The sequence below is a fragment of the Nelumbo lutea genome, chromosome 5, assembly GCF_056320005.1.
Source record: "Nelumbo lutea isolate HS-2025 chromosome 5, American lotus-T2T, whole genome shotgun sequence".
NCBI lineage: Eukaryota > Viridiplantae > Streptophyta > Magnoliopsida > Proteales > Nelumbonaceae > Nelumbo > Nelumbo lutea.
Genome location: NC_142688.1, coordinates 58,528,057 through 58,552,737, shown reverse-complemented (window position 1 = coordinate 58,552,737; position 24,681 = coordinate 58,528,057). Strand labels below are relative to the sequence as shown.

Here is a 24,681-nt window from a genome sequence, read left to right as displayed (position 1 = left end):
ACCTGTCCGTTGGCATCGATCAAAAGAACTTACATAGGCATAAGCATCTTTGAATAATGTAGGCCAATAAAATCCACTTTGTAAAACTTTTGCTGCTGTCTTGGATGATCCATGGTGTCGACCTGCTTCTCTGTCATGACAAAAGCTAAGTATACTCTGCACCTCTTCCTTTGGTATGCATCTTCTCACCATGCCATCTACACAAATCTTGTATAAATACGGTTCCTCCCAAAGATAGTGTTTTACATCAGATAAAAATTTTTTCTTTTGATGAAAAGAAATGCTAGGGGGCAACTTGTCACCTACAAGAAAATTAGCAAAATTAGCATACCACGGTTCATCATTATCATGCACAAAGCATAATTTCTCATAAAGAAATTCATCTTGCAAAGGGTGTTCATCCATACTCTCCACATACTCCCCATCCAATCTAGACAAGTGATCAACTACCATGTTTTCGATGCCTTTATTGTCTTTGATTTTAGGTCAAATTCTTGCAACAATAAAATCCATCTTATCAACCTAGGTTTTGCATTTGTTTTAACAAGTATATACTTCAATGCAGAATGGTCAGTATAGACAATCACTTTAGACAAGATCAAATAAGGTCTAAATTTTTTAATAGCAAATATTACAGTAAGTAGTTCATTTTTAGTTGTTGTATAATTTCTATGTCTCATTCATGGTTCTACTTGCATAATAAATGGTATGAAATTTTCTGTCTATTCTTTGTCCTAAAACTACACCTAAAGTATCATCGTTTGCATCACACATGATCTCAAAAGGAAAATTCCAAATGAGAGCCAAAACTATGGGAGTTTGGATCAATTTCTCTTTTAAACAATTAAATGCATGCAAACAAGCGCTATCAATCACAAATGGTGCATCTTTCACTAAAAGATTAGTTAGAGGCCTAGCAATTTTAGAAAAGTCCTTAATGAACCTTTTCTAAAAACCTGCATGTCCTAAAAAACCTCTAACGTCTTTCAATGATTTTAGAGGGGGAAGTTTCTCAATTAGTTCAATTTTATCTCTATCCACTTCAATACCTTTAGAAGATATTTTGTGGCCGAAAGCAATTCCTTCCTTAACTATAAAATGACATTTTTCCCAATTAAGAACAATGTTAGATTTCTCACATCTTTTAAGCACCAAAGACAAACTATGCAAGCATGCATCGAATGAAGATCAAAAAACAGATAAATCATCCATAAATATCTCCATAAAATCATCAATGGAATTCGAAAATAGAGATATCATGCATCTTTGAAAAGTAGCAAGGGCATTGCACAAACCAAAAGACATTCTCCTAAATGCAAATGTTCCATAAGGGCATGTAAATGTAGTTTTCTCTTGATCTTTAGGAGCAATAAGAATTTGGTGATAACCAGAATAACCATAAAAAAACAATAAAATTCCTGACCAGCAAGTTTTTCAATCGTTTGATCAATAAAGGGAAGGGGGAAATGATCTTTTCTAGTAGCATCATTCAATTTCCTATAGTCGATGCATACCCTCCAACCTGTTATTGTCCTTGTAGGGATTAATTCATTATTTTCATTTTCGACTACAATGGTCCCACCCTTTTTTGGCATAACTTGCACAGGACTTACCCAAGAAGAATCAAAGATAGGAAAGATAATACATGAATCAAGCCATTTTATCACCTCTTTTTTTACTACCTCTTTCATATTAGGATTTAACTCCTTTGGGACTGCACCATAGGCTTGAATCCTTCTTCCATCATGATTTTGTGCATGTAAACTGATGGACTTATTCCTAGAATGTCGCCAATGCTCCATCCAATCACCCTTTTGTGTTCCCTAAGCACCCTTATCAACTTTTCTTCTTCAAGACCTGTCAAGTAAGAAAAATAATCACAGGTAATGTAGATGAATTCCCTAAATAAACATATTTTAAATGTGAAGGAAGAGGTTTAAGTTCAAGAGTAGGAGACTTCTCGATTGATGGCTTGGCTTTTGAAAAAGAGGAAGAAATATCCAAAGGAAATTTTTTTTCTCTTTTTGTCACGAATCCTCTTTGCTTTTCTCCCAAATAGCCTACGAGCTCCTTATGCCTCTCATCTAAAATTTATTCATTCACATTAAAAGATTTAGCAATGCAATTTTCTATAGGATCATCTAACCTAAATGTATGAAATTTTCTTTCTACCAAATCATCAATGCAATCTATCATTAAGACTTCTTTTTCATCATTAGAATGTTTCATAGCCTTAAACACATTAAAAATAACTTTCTCATCATTAATCTTAAGGCTAAGTTTTCCTTGTTGGACATCAATTAAAGCTCTTCCTATGGCAAGAAAAGGTCTCCCTAAAATTAGGGGCATATCATAATCTTTTTCCATATCCAAAACGATGAAGTCAATAGGAAAAATAAATTTATCTACTTTTTTACCAAAACATCTTCCACTACTCCCCTTAGATATTTGATACTTCTGTCAACCAATAATTATAGAGAAACATTGGTAGGTGTTGGCTCCTTCAACCCAAGCTTCCTGAAGACAAAAAAATGCATCAAATTAATGCTTGCACCAAGATCACATAAAGCCTTATCAAAATTAATTTTGCCAATGGTGCACGGAATAGAGAAGCTCCCTGGATCCTTGAGTTTTGAAGGTAATTTATTTTGTAGGATTGCTGAGCAATCTTCATTAAGTTTTACCATCTCAAATTCCTCCAATTTTCTTTTGTTTGAAATTATTTCCTTCAAAAATTTGGCATAACTTGGCATATGAGAAATAGCATCAAGAAGATGAATGCTAATATGCAACTTTTGAAACACCTCTAGAAATTTAGCAAATTGCTTATCCAAGTTAGCCTTAAGAAATCTTTTAGGAAAAAGGAAGAGGGAGTTTGTAGGATTTTAAATTAAGAGTAGAACTTCCCTTTTTCTCCATTGATGACTTGTAATCTCCTTCTTTGGCTTCAAGGTTTCGGCTTTCTTCCTCTTTTACCTGCTCATCATCTTTTTCTTATTTTCTAAGTTCTTTTCCACTTCGTAGAGTGATGGATTTTACTTGTTCCCTGGGATTCTTCTCGGTATTGCTAGGTAATACTCCTTGTGGCATTGCCAAAATTGCTTGAGCAAGTTGTCAAATTTGAGTTTCTATCCCTTGAATTCTTGCCTCCGTACTATTGATAAATTTTTCCATCATATCCTCTAAATTTGGCTTCTTCTCTTGTGAATTTTGTTGTTGTTGTTGCTGAAAGCTGAGAGGTGCTCTTTATTGGTTATTACTCCAAGAAAAATTTGGATGGCTTCTCCATCCGGGATTGTAAGTTTTGGAATAGCGATTGAAATTGGACCTATTTCCATCATAAGAAACAAAATTAACTTGTTCAAAAGAAGAAGAAAATGGATTTGCTACTTGACAGTCTACACTAGCGTGTCCCCCTTGCCCACAAAGCTCACAAGAAGGGAAGGGAACAGGAGAAATACTCATAGCTGAAACCCCCAAATTTTCTAATTTCTTATTTAATGCAACAAGTTGAGCCGATAAAGTAGTGATAGAATCAACATTATAAATTCCAACTCCCTTTTTATTTTCTCTCATTGCCCCAATGATAGCTATTGGCTGGCATCTCCTCCAAAAGTTCATATGATGAATTTATCTACAAAGTATGGACATGATTGATGAAACTAATTAAGGAATTAATGAAGATGAGAATTGTGTAGCCTAACCGATTCATCACTCTCTTTCATAATATGAAAAAGTTTTACCCTAGGATAGGCCAAGAAGTGAAGAATTTTTTCTCATAACTAGCTTTGATCATTATGTTCAGTTCACTCTGAAATTTTATTTTGGGCAATAATTTACAAAAATAATCAATAGTTAAGTAGGGACTTGTTTGTTTTAAAGTTCAATCGATAGACTCTAATACATCTCAATACATTGAATAATGCATTTTTTTTAGTTTTTCTTTTTCAAAATTTCAAATGGCCTATTTTTTATGTTATTTTATTATAAAATAAAATATTTTTTTAAACCACTTAAAACAGGCGTATTGGCCTTAAAAAAATATAATATGATATGCCCAATACCAGACGAGTCATATTTTATAAAACATACGGTGATGGATCTAACAACCATCAATATTTTATAAGACATATAATGAAGGGTGACAATATCTGTTGGTAATATTGTATAAGATATACAATGACAGTTAACAATATTCGTTAGTATTTTATAAGACATATAGTGATGAATCCAATATTTGTTGGTATATCTATACTATCTATAAAAGTACGAAAAGATGTAGCTGGCTTCTAGAATTTTCACTAGACCAAAATACCTTATATCTAAGGTTTACATTAGAGTAGTGGTAACTATGTAATCTTATTTTCTCATTTAATGCTTATCAGGAAATGACTCCTCTTTCTCATTTAATGCTTATTAGAAAAAGACACAAAACTCGAAAACTCCATTCTTTTTGTTCATAATTGTAATACAAGTCAATGGCAAAAGTGTTATTTAACATCCTCATTTAATGCTTGTCAGGGAAAATACACAAAAATCCCTCTTTTTGTTCAATAATTGTAAAACAAACCATGGTAGTTAATGAAACCTCCCTTGAAATTTGGTAATTGCAATATCCTCCCCTAACTAAACATCTTGACATAGTTGCAAGTAGACCCCCTTTGTAAAATCCTCTAACAAGAGCCACAGAAATCTCCAAAATACTCATGCAATTATTATTGAGGCTGGTTTATACATAAAAAATGATATAAATATTATAAACAACAAAAAAAAAGAGAGTTTAAAGTTTCAATTTTATCTTTAAGCAATTGATATGAAGGGAAAATTTGAAAAAATACATCAATTTCGAAAAAGAGATTAGAAGGGATTGGGGTAGTGATTGATATGAAGGAAAAAAAATTGAAAAGAAGCATTTTGGTCAAAACTACATGTAGGGGTTTAATTGTTTCTATGAAACTAATTGAGACCAACATTTTTTGCAAAAAATTGAGAGTTACTTTTAAAAATTATATTCTGTTTGGTGTTTTAAAATGCAAAGTTAGATTCAAAGGTGAGATTTAGCTTTCTTTAAACTCACTATGGGAGATTTGGACTAACTTTTGCTTTTGTAGAAGTAGTATGTATTTTTTTTTTTTACACCAAAGAAGGCTATTCATCTAGATAAAACTTTCAGTGAACAATCATGGAAAACCAAAGAATGCAAAAAATTAAGAACAGTGGACCAGGTACAAAATGACGAGAGATTAAGGCTGTGTTTGGAAAAGATGCAAATAAGTGTGAATGCAAATATGTAGAGTGTAAAATGGTTCATATAAATTGCAAAGGTGGGTTAGTTTTGTATCGACAAATTTACTTTCTTACCAAATAGACTTTTAGTTGTAATGGATGAGAAAATGAATTCCAATAAAGCATGTGCTTTTCTTTATCAAAAGCCCATTTGAAAGCAAATTTACTTCTTTTCTATTGATGTATTTTTACATCTTATTGTCAATGTAAATATGCATTGGTCTGTCATTTTTTAATGCATAAATATAATGTTGCCAAACATAGGCAAAAGTGAACTAGAGTGCAAATTTACCCTAAACAAGGATTTACACTCCATTTGCATCATTTTCAAATGCAGCCTAAGGGTTTTTTTAGCTAAGATATGCTCTACTTGGTTTCCCGAACCCTTGGTAAAACACACTAAACTATGGGGGATGCTATTTAGAAGGACCCTATAGTTAGCAATGTGTTGCTTGATGCGCCATGGAGTGTCTTTTTAGACTTTCAATAGAGAGTTAATCACCAATAAATAAAGCATATCCTTCAAAAATAATATGATGGAAGTGGAGATTAATTGCTAATTTGATACCTCCTTTTAAGGTCAAAGCTTTAATCTCCATAAATGAATAGAGAGGGAAGCCAATGGAACGCACCACGATGAGAGTACTACAATTAATGGTGTCAATGGACCGGTTTTGGATTGGGCCCTATCCAGTCCAAAATCAATTTGGACAAATTGGATGGACTAACAAGACATATTGGACTGGACCAATCAGGTCCAAAATATTTAGATTGAATTGGACCTGGACGATCCATAATAAATTTATAATGGATTGGGTTGGATTAAGCCACTATTTGGTCCATTGATATAAGATAAGAATATAGGTTTCAATGGACTGGGTTTGGGTTAAAATCAATCTAAATCAAAACAAAATTGAACAGATTGGATGGTCCAGGCATTGAATTTGACAGGTCCAAAATATTCATTGGATTAGATTGGACGTAGCCCATTTATAATGAACTCACATTGGATTGGATCAGATTGGACCAAATTCAATCCAATTGACACCCCTAACCACAATTATCTCTAGCTAATAGACCAACCCCCACTTTGATAGAAGTTGTGATCCCATCAAAATTAATATTAACATGTAGGGGGGCAGGTCATATCCACTTTGAATGGTAGTTAGTTGATCATAGACCAATTTGAATGGTATTCCACTTTTAGATTTAGTGGAGAAAGGAACCAGATTCTTAGAACCTCTGGACATTAAGGCCATATTTGGTTTGAAGGAAAATGTAGGCAAACATAAGAAAAGTTGTACAATGTTTATAAAGGCTTCCTTACCTTTCCTTTCCTTTCCCTACTTTTTCCTTCAAACCAAACACAACCTAAAAGAACAAATGATCAATGGATTGTTCTTGCAAATGATAGATATTGCACGTACAATCACAATTAATTCCCCTCTTGGCGATCTTAGTTTTGATAGGAATAGAGAGATAAATGCATTTCCAAATGAACAAGTGCACTTGAGGTTGGAGATATCTTAATTTCCAAAACTGATTCCAAGTCCAATTACCATAACCAATGTTGGCTTGAGATGAGCTAGGGAGATTGTTGATGAAGAGTCTAGAGAGCAGAAGCTGATGTAAAGAGCCCAATAGAGGAAGGCATCCAAATAAAAATATCTTCCATGGAGGTTCCATGAGAGGGAAGTGGAGTGCAAAGGATGGCTTTAGCTAAGGAAGTGTTCTTTTTCTGGATTTTGAGACGGGGGAAAGTTGGACAATGGTATTTTGGTTTTTATTGACCAAGAATCCCATGTTTTTTTTTTTCCTTTCAGATTTACGTGGGGAGTAGGGGAAGTTTGTTTTCCTGGGTAGGGTAAGTGATATCCATCTCCTAGGTGGGTAAAATAACTTTCCCACCTAGGGGGAAGTTTCCAATACTTGAATAGGACAAAAATGCCCCTTTTAGTAATGGATGTTTATGTCTAAAATGGTCATTACCTTATTTACATGAGAAATTAAAGAACGTGGGTAAAAGCACTTACCCAAGTAACTGCATTTACCCGGGTATGTAACTATCCGAAAAGCGAACAAGGCCTAAGTGTCGAGTGAACAAGGCCATAATCAAAGTTGTGTTCCATTTCCCAGTGTTTGACATCATTTTGAGCCAACCCTTCAATCCATGGATCTTCTAGAGTGTTAACCGACCAACTATAACCAATGATCCATTTAATTTAAGATATTTTTTTTGATAAGACCTACACCCAAATGCTATCCTTCTCTGTTAGGAATCTACAAATGAGTTTCATGATCAAAATTGTACTAATATCATGAAAGACAATCCACTAATATCCTTATATCACATGATGGAATCCCAACTCTTCAAGTATAAATATTTATCTTTGTCCAAAGAACCCCACCAAAAGTCATGACAAAGAGAGTTCCAATGATTTAAATCAACTGCCGACAGTTTGGTTTCCATCAGAGAGAGTGCATTCCCGATCATTACCTTTGTCCGACAAAGGGGTCGATCCTGTCACTATGATCACCCACTCAGATGAATTCTCAGACTGTCCCAACATACCTAGGTTTTGACCCCCTCTAAGGATCTCACTGATTGGCATATCAAAAACAGCCTAATCCGATACCTAGTGAAGTACCATAATCGAGTCTAGGGGTCAGGTGTAACATTCTAGTTTTGCCCACTTATCACCAAGGTACAGGGCAATACTGGAATTCTGGTCCAATCCAAGGTTCAAAGACTGTCTCTTACATTTTTCACCAATGCTAACTTCCGAATCTGGATGTTCCCTCTACCAACAATCTCCCACAGTATATGGTACTTCCTCTCGATGTGCTTTGACTTCGAGTGGGCACTTAGCCTAAGCAATGGCTCCAGTGTTGTCACACAATAGTGGAATTGGTGATGTGTTGGATGGAATTACTCTTAATTTTTGACTGAATTTCTTCATCCATACGGCTTCTTTGACAGCTTCACTTGTGGCAATGTATTCAGCTTTGGTGGTGGAGTTTGCTGTGGACCATTGTTTGGTGCTCTTCCAACTAACTACATAGGACCTCATCGTAAAGATGTAACCAGATGTAGACTTTCTATCATCTGGGTTTAGTTGGAAATCAACATTGGTATACCCTTGGATCTGTAGTGAACTACCATCGAATACCAGACAAAACTCTTTTGACCTTCGAAGGTATTTGAGTATTTTTTCATAACTGTCCAATGCTCTTTTCTTGGGTTTGACTAGTATTTACTTACCATACTCACGACTTGAGTAATGTCTAGCCGAGTGCACAGCATGTCATACATGATGCTCCCTACGACTATAGCATAGGGAACTTCTCTTGTATCCTCAATCACCTCCGGATCCTTGGGAGACATACCCCTAGAGAGAGAGATTTCGTGCCTGAAAGGGATAAATCTCTTATTGGAGTTCTCCATGCTGTATCTTTTGACAATTTTATCAATGCATATAGACTGGGATAATCCTATTATCCTATTCGATATATCTCTATAGAGTCGAAATCTCAAGATATAAGAGGCCTCTCTAAGATCTATCATTGATAATTCATACCTTCACCATAGTTAACATTCCTATATCATTCCCAATGAGTAGAATGTCATCTACGTACAGAACCAAGAACGTAGCCTTATCCCCACTAGTCTTCCTATAAATACAGGATTCATCTGGATTCTGCTCAAAGTCAAACTGTTCGATAGTAGAGTCAAACCGGATGTTCCAACTTCTTGAAGCTTGTTTAAGTCCATATATGGATCGATTGAGTTTACACACCATGTGTTCTTGACCTGCAGCAATGAACCCTTATGGTTACACCATATAGATATCTTCAAATATCTTTAGTAAGATCCCCGTTTAGGAATGGAGTTTTGACATCCATTTGCTAAATCTTGTAATCATAGTGTACTACTATAGTTAGCAGGATCCGTATAGATTTAAGCATGGTCACGGGTGAAAAAGTTTCCTCATTATCAATTCCCTCTTTCTGAGTATACCCTTTCACTATCAGACGAGCTTTATAGGTCTCAATCCTCCCATCAAGGTATCAGGGTCCTTCTTCCTCTTGTAGATCAATTTGCAACCAATTACTTTCACCCTAGGGGGCGGGTCTACAGAAGTCCAAACCTTGATGGTTTCCATTGAGTCCATCTCGACTATCATGGCATATACCCACTTCAAGGAATCTCTGTCCAACATAGCTTCCATATAAGTCATTGGATCTTCCTCACTCGTCATGACTTCCACCAAATAACTTTCTTAGTCATAGCCAAAACGAACTAGAGGCCTAGAAATCGGGTAGATCTTCTCAATTGGGTGTTATCTGGAACTTATGGGACATCTCCCACTACCCTTGAGCTCTTTTCATCAAGAACAATTTCTTAACAATAATTGTTTAGGATTTAATCATCTTCCAAGAAATGGGCATTTCGATTGCAAAACACTTTTTGCTCTTTTGGACCACAGAATAAATATCCTACAAACCCTTTAGGGTAACCTACAAATAGGTAACGACCGGTCTTGTATTTCAATTTTTGGCACTTATTCTTTTAACATGTGTCGGATAAACCCAAATCTTCAAATGCCTCACACTTGGTTTCTTACTGGTCCAAAGCTCATAGGGAGACTGCGGAATGGATTTTGATTGGAACCTGGTTCACCACATATATCATAGTCTCTAATGTGAATCCCCAAAAGAATGTAGGAAGTTTCGAGTGGATGGGAAGTGAATTGACCATATCCAATAGAGTCTGATTTATCTTCTCTAATACACCATTTAATTATTGTATAGCAGGAGGTGCTAATTGTGATACCCGCCTCTTTGATCTGATCGAAGTGCTTATCAACTGTTTCTTGACTTGTTGTCTGTTCGTTCTCTCAACTATTTCTCGACTTCTTGTCTGAACTCCTTGAACTTTTCAAAGGATTCAAACTTATATCTCATTAGGTACACGTAACCATATCGAGAATAATCATCGATGAATGTTATGAAATAAACATGCTGGTTGCGTGTCCTAACATTTAGGAGACCACATACATTAGTATGTATCAGGTCAAGTGTGCTTGTAGATCTTTAATGATTTCCCGTAAATGGTCATTTCGTCATGTTACCCTTAAGGCAAATTTCACAAGTCGGAAGATCTTCTATAGTTAGAAAATCCAAAGGACCATCCTTTATACCAATCTTGTGATATGATCAATGTTGATGTGGCCAAGTTAGTAATGCCACAAGCACATGGAGTTAACTATATCATGGGTTCTTTTCTTGGGGATTATTTTTGACGTAGTTTCGGTTATGTTTGTTTCTAGAGAAGGGTGGAGAACATAGAGACCATTCTCAAGTTCTTCATTAGTGAGGAATTTGTTATTCCATTTAATAATAATCACATTACTAAACAAAATAGAATAACCATCCATACATAATTTTGTAATAGAAATCAAATTTCTTCTCAAATTAGGTACATAAAGACAATATTTAGGACTAACAATCCCTTCTCTGAAATACAAGTCTATAGTTCCTATGGCTGTAACTGCAACAGTAGCAAAAGTGACCAAGTAAAAAGTCAGTTCATCGTCACGTCAATCTTTTGCTTATCTTGAACCAATGTAATGTGTTACACATATGAGTAGAAGCCCCAGAGTCAATACACCAGGAAGTGGAAGTGATCAACATATTGGTCTCTATGATAAAAGATTCTAAATTACCTTGCATCTTGGCCTCCAAGTATTTAGGATAATTCCTCTTCCAATGGTTGGCTTGTTTGCAAAAATGATAGACATCTGATGACTTGTCCTCTTTCTACTTTTTAGGCTTGCTAAACTTTTTTTTGAGGTTTCATCTTAGCCTCCTCTTTTGTTGCTTAATTAACCACCTTCAACAATCGGCTTAACTTCTTTTTTTGTTATTCAGCCCTCTATAATATATTATTGAGTTTCTAAAGGCCAGCTTTTAGTTTATTCATGTTATAATTCATAATAAACTGAATGAAGGAAGGAGGCAAAGAGTTTAAGATGTCATCAATTTTTGTGTTATCATCTAGCCTTGACCCAAGATCCTCCAGTTCGTTGATGTAACCCATCATCTTGAGACAATGGTCATGAACCTGTTGGCTCTAAGTCATCTTTGTGGTCATCAACAACTTGAGGACCTTCTGTCGAGTAGAATGGTTATACTCTTCATACATAGTCCTTATCTAGGATATCCTTGGACACTTCGATCTTATCAAATTGTCTCTGTATTAGATTGTTTAAGGAGGCTACGATGTAACAACGAGCAAGAGAGATTTTCTCCTCTCAATCTTGATACTCTTTCTTATGGACCTCAAAAGCCCTATCACCTGGACATTCCGGTGCAAGGCTTTTAGCAACCTTGTCAAATTTCTTGAATGTTGGAACCAGCATAAGGTTGTAGAACCAGTTAGCATAATTTGGTCCATTAAGCTTGTTATCGTCCAACAGTTTGGCGAATTGTGTATTTGCCATTTTTTTATAAATTGAAAAATATTAGTCCATGACCTAAAATTGATTTATGTTAATAGCATAGAAAGGTCTTTTATCTATGCTCCATCTCCATTTATTCATCTTTGAGATCTCCCTCTTATTTCAGTGATGTTGGAAAGTGCATGGAGCCAATTGTTTTAGCTACATAACCCCATTACCTTTTATGAAGGATCACATCTACTCATCTTATGAGGTTTCCCTTTGGCCTTTGTTAGACAAGGTTCATTGCCATTTTAGGTTAAACCTTTATATCCAGTAAGTGTTGACCCATCATATCGTGGACTCTAAGGTACCGTAAGAGAGTCTTCCATTTTAGAATAGGTCCCTTCCATATCGGTCTATGATGCTGCTCCTATCATCTTATGAGACAATCCAACTGATTGCACTAGCAAATGGATAGCCTGATTTTATGGTACATCTCCACCCACCAATATAACCTACTTTCATGCTAATAATGGAAGGCCTTTAAAGAATTCATCATATGATATTCCCTATCACATGCACTTATATTAACTAGAGGGAACGAAAAGTAGGATAGTTCCTAAATTTGATTTAGGTCAAATCAATGTGGTTCCCACTGACTTTCATAAAGTAAGGTTCAAAATGGGCACAAAACGGCTAGGGTTCCGTAGGGTTCCTCTTGGAGAGAAACTGAACTGGGGCCCATTGAGAAAGGAGATCATCCAATGGTTCAAGAGCACTATGGCAATAATGTGCATTCAGCCAAGGTGTTAGTAGAGAGCCACTAAGGAATAAACATGGGCCAAGCACTTATGGCCCATGTACGAATCACATTTAACACATCACATACATCCACATGCATGAAATTGATCCAATCAATTAATTCAACTATAAAAACCTAATTAATTCAAGTTAAATCAATATCAGCCCATTAAAGCCCATAATATTATCATATAACATTATCTAGGTATATGGGCTAAACTACAAAAGGCAGTTCGACCCATATAGCAATTATGCCAAAAATGGGCTAATATAGTTTTAACTTGACAAAATTGGGTTTTACAAGGTGGGCCAAATTAGATCTTGTAATGGGCCATCAAACCCCATCGAATCATGGGTTTGGTCTAACTAGTTTGGACCAAAATTGGCCTTGGGTTTGGTGTCCAATTCAAGATTGTGATCTGACATTAATTACAACCTATTAAAGATAATCAAGAATTAGTAATGAAATAGATCAAAGGGTTGTACTTGTGATCTAAATTCAAGATTCTTTAACTATAAAAAGTCTTCTCTTCCTCCACGTGCTCCAACAAATCTTCCAATGTGAAAAAAATAGAAAACCCTAATTTTCTATTATTACATCACATAAAATCCTATACATTTTGTCTAAAAATAAAAAAAGTATTTACAGACCAAGAATGAATAGAATGGAAAAATGCAGGGTGCACAAATCTTGGCATCTTTAAAGAATTCGATCTCTATCACACGACAAGCCAAGAATCCAAGAAACAATTACAGAATCATTCCATAATCATTAAATAATAACAAAAAAATAATTTTAGATCTACACACCCAAAAACTAGGAACCAATTCCTAGAGAAACTGCAAATTGCGCAAATCGAGTAGAACACCTTATGTCCATTTGCGTTGATCCAGATCTAGTCTAAATTTGGTTCAAGACTTAAACCTAGCTCTGATAGCAATGAAGGGAAGGGAGATCCATCAAATGGATAGCCAAACCATGCTGAGTGGCTGGGCAAAATTTCAAAAATTTCTTTCTCCCTCCCAGGAATCATATTCCTAGTTTTAGAAAAACTGCATTTTTCAATGGTCCTTTTGAAACTAATCAGACCAGATCTGAAACTAAAGATTAGGGAAAGGAATACCTGATACAGAATCCTTGTAAGTAGCTCATAATGTAGGTGTTCATGCCCAAAGAGGTTACCAAAACCTACCTCCACTGAAAATGACACAGTGTAGAATGAGGTAGGATCAGTAGGGAGATTCTTCAGTAAGAACCCCAGTCTTTCCATAAGAATCACGCAGAGAATGTAAGCGCAACTTCAATATTGCTTCTTTCAACAAGAAACAATATCAAGATTTAATCTTGATCACTTCCAATAATGGAAATTGAATAGAGTAGGGGCGGTAAGACCAGAGGGAGAAATCAACACTCAAAGAAAGTTTAAATTGAGGAATTCACCCCCTTATTTATAACCTATTGGGATCAGTTTCCTAATCCAATTAGGAAGGAGTTTCTTGATCCAAATCTATATTTGGATCAAGAATCTTAAGTAGATAATTCATATTTTATCCTAATCTGATCCGAGTCATATTATAAACTAGATTCGCCACTTTTAATTAAATCAATTAAGCCTAGTTCAAATTGGGCTTTAGGCACATTAAGTCATCAGGCACACTTCCTTTTTTAAATACTAGCTAGCTTGACTCACTTTGTATGGAATGGGACCCTAACATTGATCTCCACATCAGCCACATGGGTTTAGGCCAGGCTCTGTTACAAGGCTTAATTGAATTCACTGCAGAATACCGTGAAACCCTAAATCCATCAGTATAGCCTCTTAATGGGCCCAACATTTACATTAAATGGTCCTTGGGTCCAACCACCTTATGGAGGCCCAAGGATTGTGGGCATATGTGAGATTAGCCCATTAAGTATAAAAACCACAAATGGTCTTACACTAAATCTCTAAACTCATCATGATTAAACACTATTCGACAAGAGATGACCTCTCCCTCGGCTGTAAGGTATAGTGTCACACTCTCTGCTCACATGGGTTTCGGGAATTAAAATATTTGCAAAACTATTTTCATAAAACCATAATATATATCTTTTATATAAATATATTTTTACAAAACAAATCCTAAAAAGGTTTGAAATCAACTACCGACAGTTTAGGTTTCCATCAGAGAGAGTCCGATCCTCGATCATTCACTTTGTCTAACAAAGGGACTGATCCTATCACTATGATCACCCACTCAGGTGAATTCTCAATCCAACACATAGTGCAATACCATAATCGAGTCTAGGGGTTATGTGTAACTTTTTAGTTTTGCCTACTAATCTCCAAGGTCTAGGGCATAACTGGAAAATGGTCATAATAAGTCTATATTTGTACATATTTTCATACCTCTAATTTGATGATTTTGGTAATAATGATTTTGGAATTAGCACGATATGCACTAATTATGATGAAATTGTCTTGCAAGATGATTTGGAGCTTAACTGTGTACTTCTAAGGAGGAGTTCAATTTAATTGATTAAGATAATCATAGAGGAAGGACCATGTGGCAATGCGGTTCAATGATGTATCCATGAAGGAGAGAATCCATTGAAATCAGACTTAATATGTATGTACAAAAATCGGGAAATTTCCTATTTTGATATAGTTCCCGTATTTTGGGCATAATTTTATGCCTAGAACTCGGATTGAAGTGATTCAAATGACTAATTAAAGCTAAGAGATAGGACTACAACTCTTATCTTTATCACTCAACCTAATTCCTTCGTCAACCAAGTGCAATTCGAACTATAAGTTTTGGGTCTAACAATTGGCAGTGCATAAGAGATAGGGATTCAACTAAGATAAAGAATAAGATACTTAATTTGTGTTGAATTAGGAGTCTGCATTGAGAAGCAATTGAGGGGAGACTGTACTATAAAAAGGACCATAGACTCAAGGTAAGGGGCACATCCTTAGAGAGAACTTAGTAGAGAAGAGAAGAGGAAGCAGTCTCAGCATGACAGAGAAAGAGAGGAAGAATCCGAATTCAAGAGGGAGAAAGACTTAGTTGTTGCACTTGTCTTCTACCTTCAAAGGGTAAAGTTTTCTTGTTATTCTATTCTTTCTTTAATGTGTTCTTGCTATATTTCCCCTTTAATTTTCTTGAGTATGTTGAATTTAATGATGTCTAGCTAAATTCTCTTAGCTAGGGTTTAGATGGATTTTGATCTTAAAAGATTATATAGTTATTTGTTTAAATAAATTCAATGCCTTTATTATTTGCATGAGGAATTTTTATTGCTATGCTTAATGCTTTAAAAGAATTGGCCAATCTTTTAATGATTTGATAATTCATGTATGACTGACCAAAGGATTGTTATGACTTAGATCCTTAGGCAATAAAAATCGCATGATAAACTATGATATCAAAAGATGATTAGCTCATGTATTGGAATCAAGGAAGCTTAGTGAGTCAAATCCCCTTCTACAATTAGAGGTTTCCAAAGAAATCAATGCTTATTTTTCCTTTTGACAACCACTTAGAAATTTGATGGTGGAATTAGATTAATTAGGGATTAATATGACTTGGGAAAGCTTATTAATTAATATAGGAAAATCCACCATCACATGCAAATAACTTTAATAAACCTTAGGGTAATTTCGGTTTTGAGTTGGATTACATGATTTAATAAAATCTAAACCCTAACTGCATTCATCCATCAATTCAGTTTTTATTAAGTTCTTGGATTTGCATTAATTCTTTTAGTATTTTCCTTCAATTGATTCACGAGTTCAACTTAAGTTAATTTAAAATTGATTTGGTACTCTAATCTAGTCTCTGTGGGATCGACACTTTTCTCATCATTATACACGCATTTGACTAAGGTACACTTGCCTAAATTAACTATGCATAAACTACACAATAAGTTTTTGGTGCCGTTGTTAGGGACTAGTTTATTGCATATCAAAACTACCTGAATTAGCCTTAGATTGAACATCTATTTGTTTTTATTTTGGGATTTAAAATTTTTCATTTTAATCTCGGTTGGGTTTGCCTTTATAAAATTTTTTAGGAAATCTTTAATTTTTTTTTCTTTTTCTTTTCTTTGAAGGTTCCTAGTGCACGACACACACTAGGGGTGGAGAATTAATATCCCTTGATCGAGAAATCGAAAGGACTTTGAGAAAGTGAACGAGGGAGAGAAAGAACAAGATGGCTCAAGACCAAAATAATCCAACAACATTGATCTCCTATGCTATACCTACTCTAGATGGTACTACATCAAGCATTTGAAAGCCGAATGTGCAAGCAAACAATTTCGAGATTAAACCTACAATTATTCAAATGATCCAGATGAGTGTGCAATTTTCTGGCCCCAATGATGACCCTATCTCTCATATTGCTAATTTTCTTGAAATATGTGATACTTTTAAGCATAATGGAGTTAGTGATGATGCCATTAGACTTAGGTTATTTCCTTTCTCCTTAAGAGATAAAGCAAAAGAATGTCTTAATTCTTTTCCTATAGGTTCGATTACTACATGGGATGACTTGGCATAAAAGTTTTTATCTAAGTATTTTCCACCTACTAAAACGGCTAAATTAAGGAATGGCATAACAACTTTTTATCAATTTGATAATGAAACCTTATATGAGTCATTGGAGAGATTTAAGGAACTGCTTAGGAAGTGTCATCACCATGGTCTACCTGTTTGGATGCAAGTGCAAGCATTTTATAACGGAATTAATCAATCTAATCATTCAATATTAGATGCAGCTAGAGGTGGTACTCTTATGAGGAAAACTTTCAAAGAAGCATATGAACTTTTGGAGGATATGGCGGCCAATAGCTATCAATAGGGCAATGAGAGAGCAAATAAAAAGGGAGTTGGAATTTATAATGTCGATTCTATCGTTGCATTATCAGTTCAACTTGTTGCATTAAATAAAAATTAGAAAATTTAGGGGTTTCAGCTATGAGTGTTTCTGTTGTTCCCTTTCTTTCTTGTGAGCTTTGTGGGCAAGGGGGACACACTAGTGTAAATTGTCAAGTAAGAAATTCATTTTCTTCTTCTTATGAATAGGCTAATTTTGTTTCTTATGATGGCAATAGGTCCAATTTCAATCCCTACTCCAACACTTACAATCTAGGATAGAGAAACCATCTAAATTTTTCTTGGAGTAATAACTAACAAAGAGCACCTCCCGGCTTTTAGCAGCAATGACAACAAAATCCACAAAGAAGAAGCCAAATTTAGTGGATATGACGACAAAATTTATCAATAGTACAGAGGCAAGAATTCAAGGGATTGAAACTCAAATTGGACAACTTGCTCAAGCAATTTTGGCAAGGCCACGAGAAGGACTATCTAGCAATACCGAGAAGAATCCCAGGGAACAAGTAAAGGACATCACTCTGCGAAGTGGAAAAGAACTTAGAAAAGAAGAAAAAGATGATGAGCATGTAAAAGAGGAAGAAAGCCGAAACCTTGAAGCCAAAGAAAGAGACTACAAGTCATCAATGGAGAAAAAGGGAAGTTCTTCTACTCTTAATTTAAAATCCTACAAAACCCCCTCTTCCTTTTCCTAAAAGATTTCTTAAGGCTAACTTGGATAAGTAATTTGCTGAATTTCTAGAAGTGTTTCAAAAGTTGCACATTAATACTATTCTTCTTGATGATATTTCTTAGATGCCAAGTTATGCCAAATTTTTTAAGGAAATAATTTCAAACAAAAGAAAGTTAGAGGAATTTGAGATAGTAAAACTTAATGAGGAATGCTTAGAAATCCTACAAAATTCAAGGATCCAGGGATCTTCTCTATTCTATGCACCCTTGGTGAAATTAATTTTGATAAGGCTTTATGTGATGTTGGTGCAAGCATTAATTTGATGCATTTTTCTGTCTTCAAGAAGCTTAGGTTGAAGGATCCAACACCTACCACTGTTTCTCTACAATTAGTTGACAGAAGTATCAAATATCCAAGGGGAGTAGTGGAAGATGCTTTGGTAAAAGTAGATAAATTTATTTTTCCTATTGACTTTATCGTTTTGGACATGGAAGAAGATTATGATATGCCCATAATTTTTGGGAGACCTTTTCTTGCCACAAGAAGAGCTTTAATTGATGTCCAACAAGGAAAACTTAGCCTCAGAATTAATGATGAAAAAAATATTTTTAATGTGTTTAAGGCTATGAAACATTCTGATGATGAAAAAGAAGTCTTAATGATAGATTACATTGATGATTTGGTATAAATAAAATTTCATGCATTTAGGTTAGATGATCCTATAGAAAATTGCATTGCTAAATATTTTAATGTAAATGAACAAATTTTAGATGAGAGGCATAAGGAGGTCGTAGGCTATTTGAGAGAAAAACAAAGAGGATTCATGACAAAATGAAATTTTTTTTTGCCTTTGGATATTTTTCTTCTTCTTCAAAAGCCAAACCATCAATCGAGAAGCCTCCTACTCTTGAACTTAAACCTCTTCCTTCGCATTTAAAATATGTTTATTTGGGAAATTCATCTACATTACCTATGATTATTTCTTCTTACTTGATAGGTCTTGAAGAAGAAAAGTTGATAAAAGTGCTTAGAGAACACAAAAGGGCGATAGGATGGAGCATTGGCGATAAAATGGAAGAAGATTCAAGCATATGGTGCAACCTCAAAGGAGGTTAAATCCTAATATGAAAGAAGTAGTAAAGAAAGAGGTGATAAAATGACTTGATTCAGTTATTATCTTTCCTATCTCTGATTCTTCTTGGGTAAGTCATGTGCAAGTTGTGTCAAAAAAGGGTGGGACCACTATAGTCAAAAATGAAAATAATGAATTAAATGATGTTACTATCGACTATAGGAAATTAAATGATGTTACTAGAAAATATCATTTCCCCCTTCCCTTTATTGATTAAACGATTGAAAAACTTGCTGGTTTGGAATTTTATTGTTTTCTTGATGGTTATTTTGGTTATTACCAAATTCTTATTGCTCTTGAAGATTAAGAGAAAACTACCTTTACACGCCCTTATGGAACATTTGCATTCAGGGGAATGCCTTTTAGTTTGTGCAATGCCCCTGTTACTTTTCAAATATGCATGATGTCTCTATTTTTGGATTTTATTGATGATTTTATGGAGATATTTATGAATGATTTATCTGTTTTTGAATATTCATTCAGTGCATGCTTGCATAGTTTGTCTTTGGTGCTTAAAAGATGTGAGAAATCTTACATTATTCTTAATTTGGAAAAATGTCATTTTATGGTTAAGGAAGGAATTGTTTTAGGCCACAAAATATCTTCTAAAGGTATTGAAGTGGATAAAACTAAAATTGAATTAATTGAAAAATTTCCCCCTCCAAAATTGTTGAAAGAAGTTAGAGATTTTTTGGAACATACAGGTTTTTATAGAAGGTTCATTAATGACTTTTCTAAAATTGCTAAGCCTCTAACTAATCTTTTAGTAAAGGATGCACTGTTTGTAATTGATAGTTCTTGTTTGCATGCATTTAATTATTTAAAAGAGAAATTGATCCAAGCTCCCATAGTTTCGGCCCCCATTTGGAATTTGCCTTTTGAGATCATGTGATGCAAGTGATGATACTTTAGGTGTAGTTTTAGGATAAAGAATAGATAAGAAATTTCATACCATTTATTATGCAAGTAGAACCATGAATGAGGCACAAAGAAATTATACAACAACTAAAAATGAACTACTTGCAATAATATTTGCTATTGAAAATTTAGACCTTATTTGATCTTGTCTAAAGTGATTGTCTATACTGACCACTTTGCATTGAAGTATTTACTTGCTAAAAAAGATACGAAACCTAGGTTGATAAAATGTATTTTATTGTTGCAAGAATTTGACTTAGAAATTAAATTTCCTGATGAGATTGGACGGTGAGTATGTGGAGAGCATGGATGAACATCCTTTGCATGATAAATTTCCTGATGAGAATTTATGTTTCGTGCATGAAAATGATGAACTATGGTATGCTGATTTTGCTAATTTTCTTGTAGGTGACGAGTTACCCCTTAACATTTTTTTTTTCATTAAAAGAAGAAATTTTTATTTGATGTAAAGCACTATCTTTGGGAGTAACAATATCTATACAAGATTTGTATATATGGCATGGTGAGAAGTTGCATACCAAAGAAGTATAGAGTATACTTAGTTTTTGTCATGACAATAAAGCAAGTGGGCACCATGGACCATCCAATACGACAGCAAAGGTTTTACAAAGTGGATTTTATTGGCCTACGTTATTCGAAGATGCTTATGCCTATGTAAGTTCTTGTGATCGATGCCAACGGACAAGTAATATATCAAGGAAAAATGAGATGCCCCTAAACAATATTCTTATATTTGATATTTTTGATGTTTGGGGTATTGATTTCATGGGTCATTTACCAAAATCCTTCAATAATGAGTTTATACTTGTTGCTTTTGATTATGTGAGTAAATGGGTGGAAGCAATTGCATGTTTCATTAATGATGCTAAGGTTGTAATTAAATTTTTGAAAAAAAAATATTTTTAGTAGATTTGGTACACTGATGGCTATCATTACTTATGGAGGTAAACACTTTTGCAATAAACAGTTTGATAATTTATTAATTAAATATGGTGTTACCCATAAGATTGCTACTCCCATCATCCCCAAACTAGTGGACAAGTAGAAATTTTAAATAGGGAATTGAAAGGTATTTTGGAAAAGATTATGAGTTTATTTAGGAATGATTCGTTAATGAAATTGGATGATGCACCTTGGGCCTATAGGACAACTTTCAAAACACCCATTGGAATGTCTCCTTATAGGTTGGTGTTTGGTAAGGCTTGTCACCTCCCTATTGAATTAAAGCATAAAACATATTGGGAAATGAAATTGCTTAACTTTGATTTGCAAGTTGCATGGGAACAAAGAAAGATGCAATTGAATGAACTTAAAGAATGACGGCACCAAGCTTATGAGAACTCTAAAATTTATAAAGAAAGAACCAATGCATGGCATGATGCACACATTAAAAAAAATAGTTTATAATTGGAGACAAGGTTCTTCTTTATAATTCTAGATTGAAACTTTTTCCAGCAAACTTAAGTCAAGATGGAGTGGTCCGTATATAGTAATTAGAGTTTTTACTCATAGTGCAATTGAAATATATAATGAAACTATGGAAACTTTCAAAGTCAATGGGAAAAGTCTGAAGCCTTACATTGATAGTGGACATAATCATTTTTCAAGTCCACCATTCACTTAAAGGATCCATGAAAATGGAAACAGAGTCAAGCTAACGACTATAAGTGAGAACTATACTTTTCATTTATACGCTTTAGGATTTCTAGTTGTTTCATGTTTCTTTATTTCCTTTTAAGTTTTGTTTTAATTTTTGTTTTCTCTTGTTATTGCTTTTTGCTTCTTTTCTTTTGATTGATGAAAGGTAGGTTGCAATTTTGGAGTCTATGGACAGGAAATTTCAGCATGTATAGCTAAAACCAAGATCAACTCGAAAGGAAGTTTCTCTCACTTCTTTTTGCTCTTTAATTTACTTAAAATTGAGGACAATGTTAAATTTAAGTTTGCGGGGGGGGGGGGGGGGGGGGGGGGGAGAAGATTACAATTTTTGTAAAATTTTTTGTGAACCCGAGAGCATGAGCATGGTATGATTACACCAAATTTTTTTTTCGAAATATGCTTTAGCTTAAGTTTGTGATTGCTGATTTTATGTTGATGACTAAAAGTCTATGATAAATTCTTGATTGAAATCGAATATGACATAGAAAATGAAGATAAATGCTAATCCTAAGGATTGATTTATTCTCATGTTAACTCTATTGTATCATGAAATTAAAATTCTTGGGCACGTTATACCGTGATCTTGTGAATTGTGTGCAAAATGGTGAACGATTATGTGAGCTATGTGGAACAATATAATCATTATGTGATATTGTAGACAATATATTACTTTGGAGATAATTTAGGCCAAGAGGAATAAAAGAAATAAGTTTAGTAGTTGCAATACATGTGGGGATATTTGGAGAGTACATTTATATGTGCATACCATTTTCTGCTCTCTTGCTTTGTAATTCCTTATCCTTTCTTTGTTAACCCTTACCTAGCCCTCACACTACAAGCTTAATAAAGACCTATTGATCTAAAGTTTTATGATTGTCTATATTAGTGGAGAACGATTATGAAGAGCAAGCCTATGGAATATCCAAAAATTTCAAAGATCCAGTGTTTTGCATAATTTGAGCTAAAAAGCATGTAAGACACTCAAAAATTGGCAAAACACACACACACACACACACACACACTTCAATTTTCATGATGAGATTTTGTTAGCATAAGATTCATGATAATTCTTGGATGGAATTTTGAATGCTTTGTAAGTTATATACCTTATACAATCTTTGATGCATATACTTTGGAAAATCAAGATAAGCAAAGTATGATCAATTCATGAGCTTAAGTATGATTTTATTCATATTTTGATCGATGACAGTCAAAAGCTAAGTTTGAGGGTATTTGATAAGCCTATATTTGTATATATTTTCATACCTCTAACTTGATGATTTTGATAATAATGTTTTTGGAATTAGCATGGTATTGCACTAATTATGATGAAATTGTCTTACAAGATGATTTGAAGCTTAATTGTGCAATTCTAAGGAGTAGTTTTATTTAATTAATTAAGATAATCATAGAGTAAGGTCCATGTAGCAATGTTGTTCCATGATGTATCCATGAAGGAGAAAATCCATTGAAATCGAACTTGATATGTATGCACAAAAATCGAAGAATTTCCTATTTTGATATAGTTCCCGTATTTTAGAAATAACTTTCTGCCTACAACTCGGATTGAGATGATTCAAATGGATAATTAAAACTAAGAGATAGGGTTACAATTCTTGTGTTAATCACTCAATCTAATTCTACCACTAACCAAGTGCAATTTGAGCTACAAGTTTCGGATCTGATAATTGGTAGTGCAAAAGAGATTGTAATTCGATTGAGATAAAGACTAAGAGACCTAATTTTTGTTGAATTAAGAATCTGCATTGAGAAGCAATTGAGGGGAGACTGCACTATAAAAAGGACCATAGACTTAAGGCAATGGGGCACATCCTTAGAGAGAATTTAGTAGAAAAGAGAAGAGGAATCAGTCTCAACACATCAGAAGAGAAGAGGAAGCAGTCTCAACAAGCTAGAGAAAGAGAGGAATAATTCGAATTCAAGAGGGAGAAATGTTTAGTTTCTATACTTGTCTTCTACCTTCAAAAGCTAAAGTTTTCTTGTTAGTCTATTCAAATCTTTGATGTATTCTTACTATATTTTCCCTTTAATTTTCTTGAGTATGTTGAATTTAATGATGTCTTGCTAAATTCTCTTACTTAGGGTTTAAATGGATTTTGATCTTAAGATTATATAGTTATTTATTTAATTCAATTCAAGATCTTTATTATTTGCATGGGGAATTTTTATTACTATGCTAAATGCTTTAAAAGAATTAACCAATCTTTTAATGATTTGATTATTCATACATGACTAACCAAAGGATTGTTATGAATTAGATCCCTAGGCAATAAAAATCGCATGATAGACTATGATATCGAAAGATGAATATCTCATTGTGGAAATTAAAGAAGCTTAGTGAGTCAAATCCCTTTTTACAATTAGAGGTTTCCAAAGAAATCAATGCTTATTTTTTCTGTTGACAATCACATAGAAATTTGATGGTAGAATTGGATTAATAAAGGATTAATATTACTTGAAAAAGCTTATTAATTAATTCAGGGAAATCCACCATCACTTTGCAAATAACTTTAATATACCTTAGGGTAATTTCGGTCTTGAGTTGGATTAAATAAGTAATTATGTAACATTGATTTAATGAAATCTAAACCCTAGCTGCATTCATCCATCAATTCAGTTTTTTATTAAGTTCTTGTATTTGCATTAATTCTTGTAGTCTTTTTCCTACAATTGAATCACGAGTTCAACTTAGGTTAGTTTAAAATTGATTTGGTATTGTGATCTAGTATCTGTAGGATCGACACTTTTCTCATCATTATATGCACATTTGACTAAGGTACACTTGCCTGAATTAACTGTGCATAAATTACACAATAGGTCCCGGTTCAGAGTTTCAAGTAAACCCAC

General features: G+C 34.2%; 1 non-coding gene across 1 annotated transcript; it reads right to left on the bottom strand.

The window, feature by feature from the left end:
- Positions 1–17,114: 17,114 nt before the first annotated feature.
- On the bottom strand, positions 17,115–17,221 carry LOC148852611 (small nucleolar RNA R71). The gene has a single exon (XR_016100014.1). It is a non-coding gene; the product is annotated as a small nucleolar RNA R71 (small nucleolar RNA).
- Positions 17,222–24,681: the final 7,460 nt, after the last annotated feature.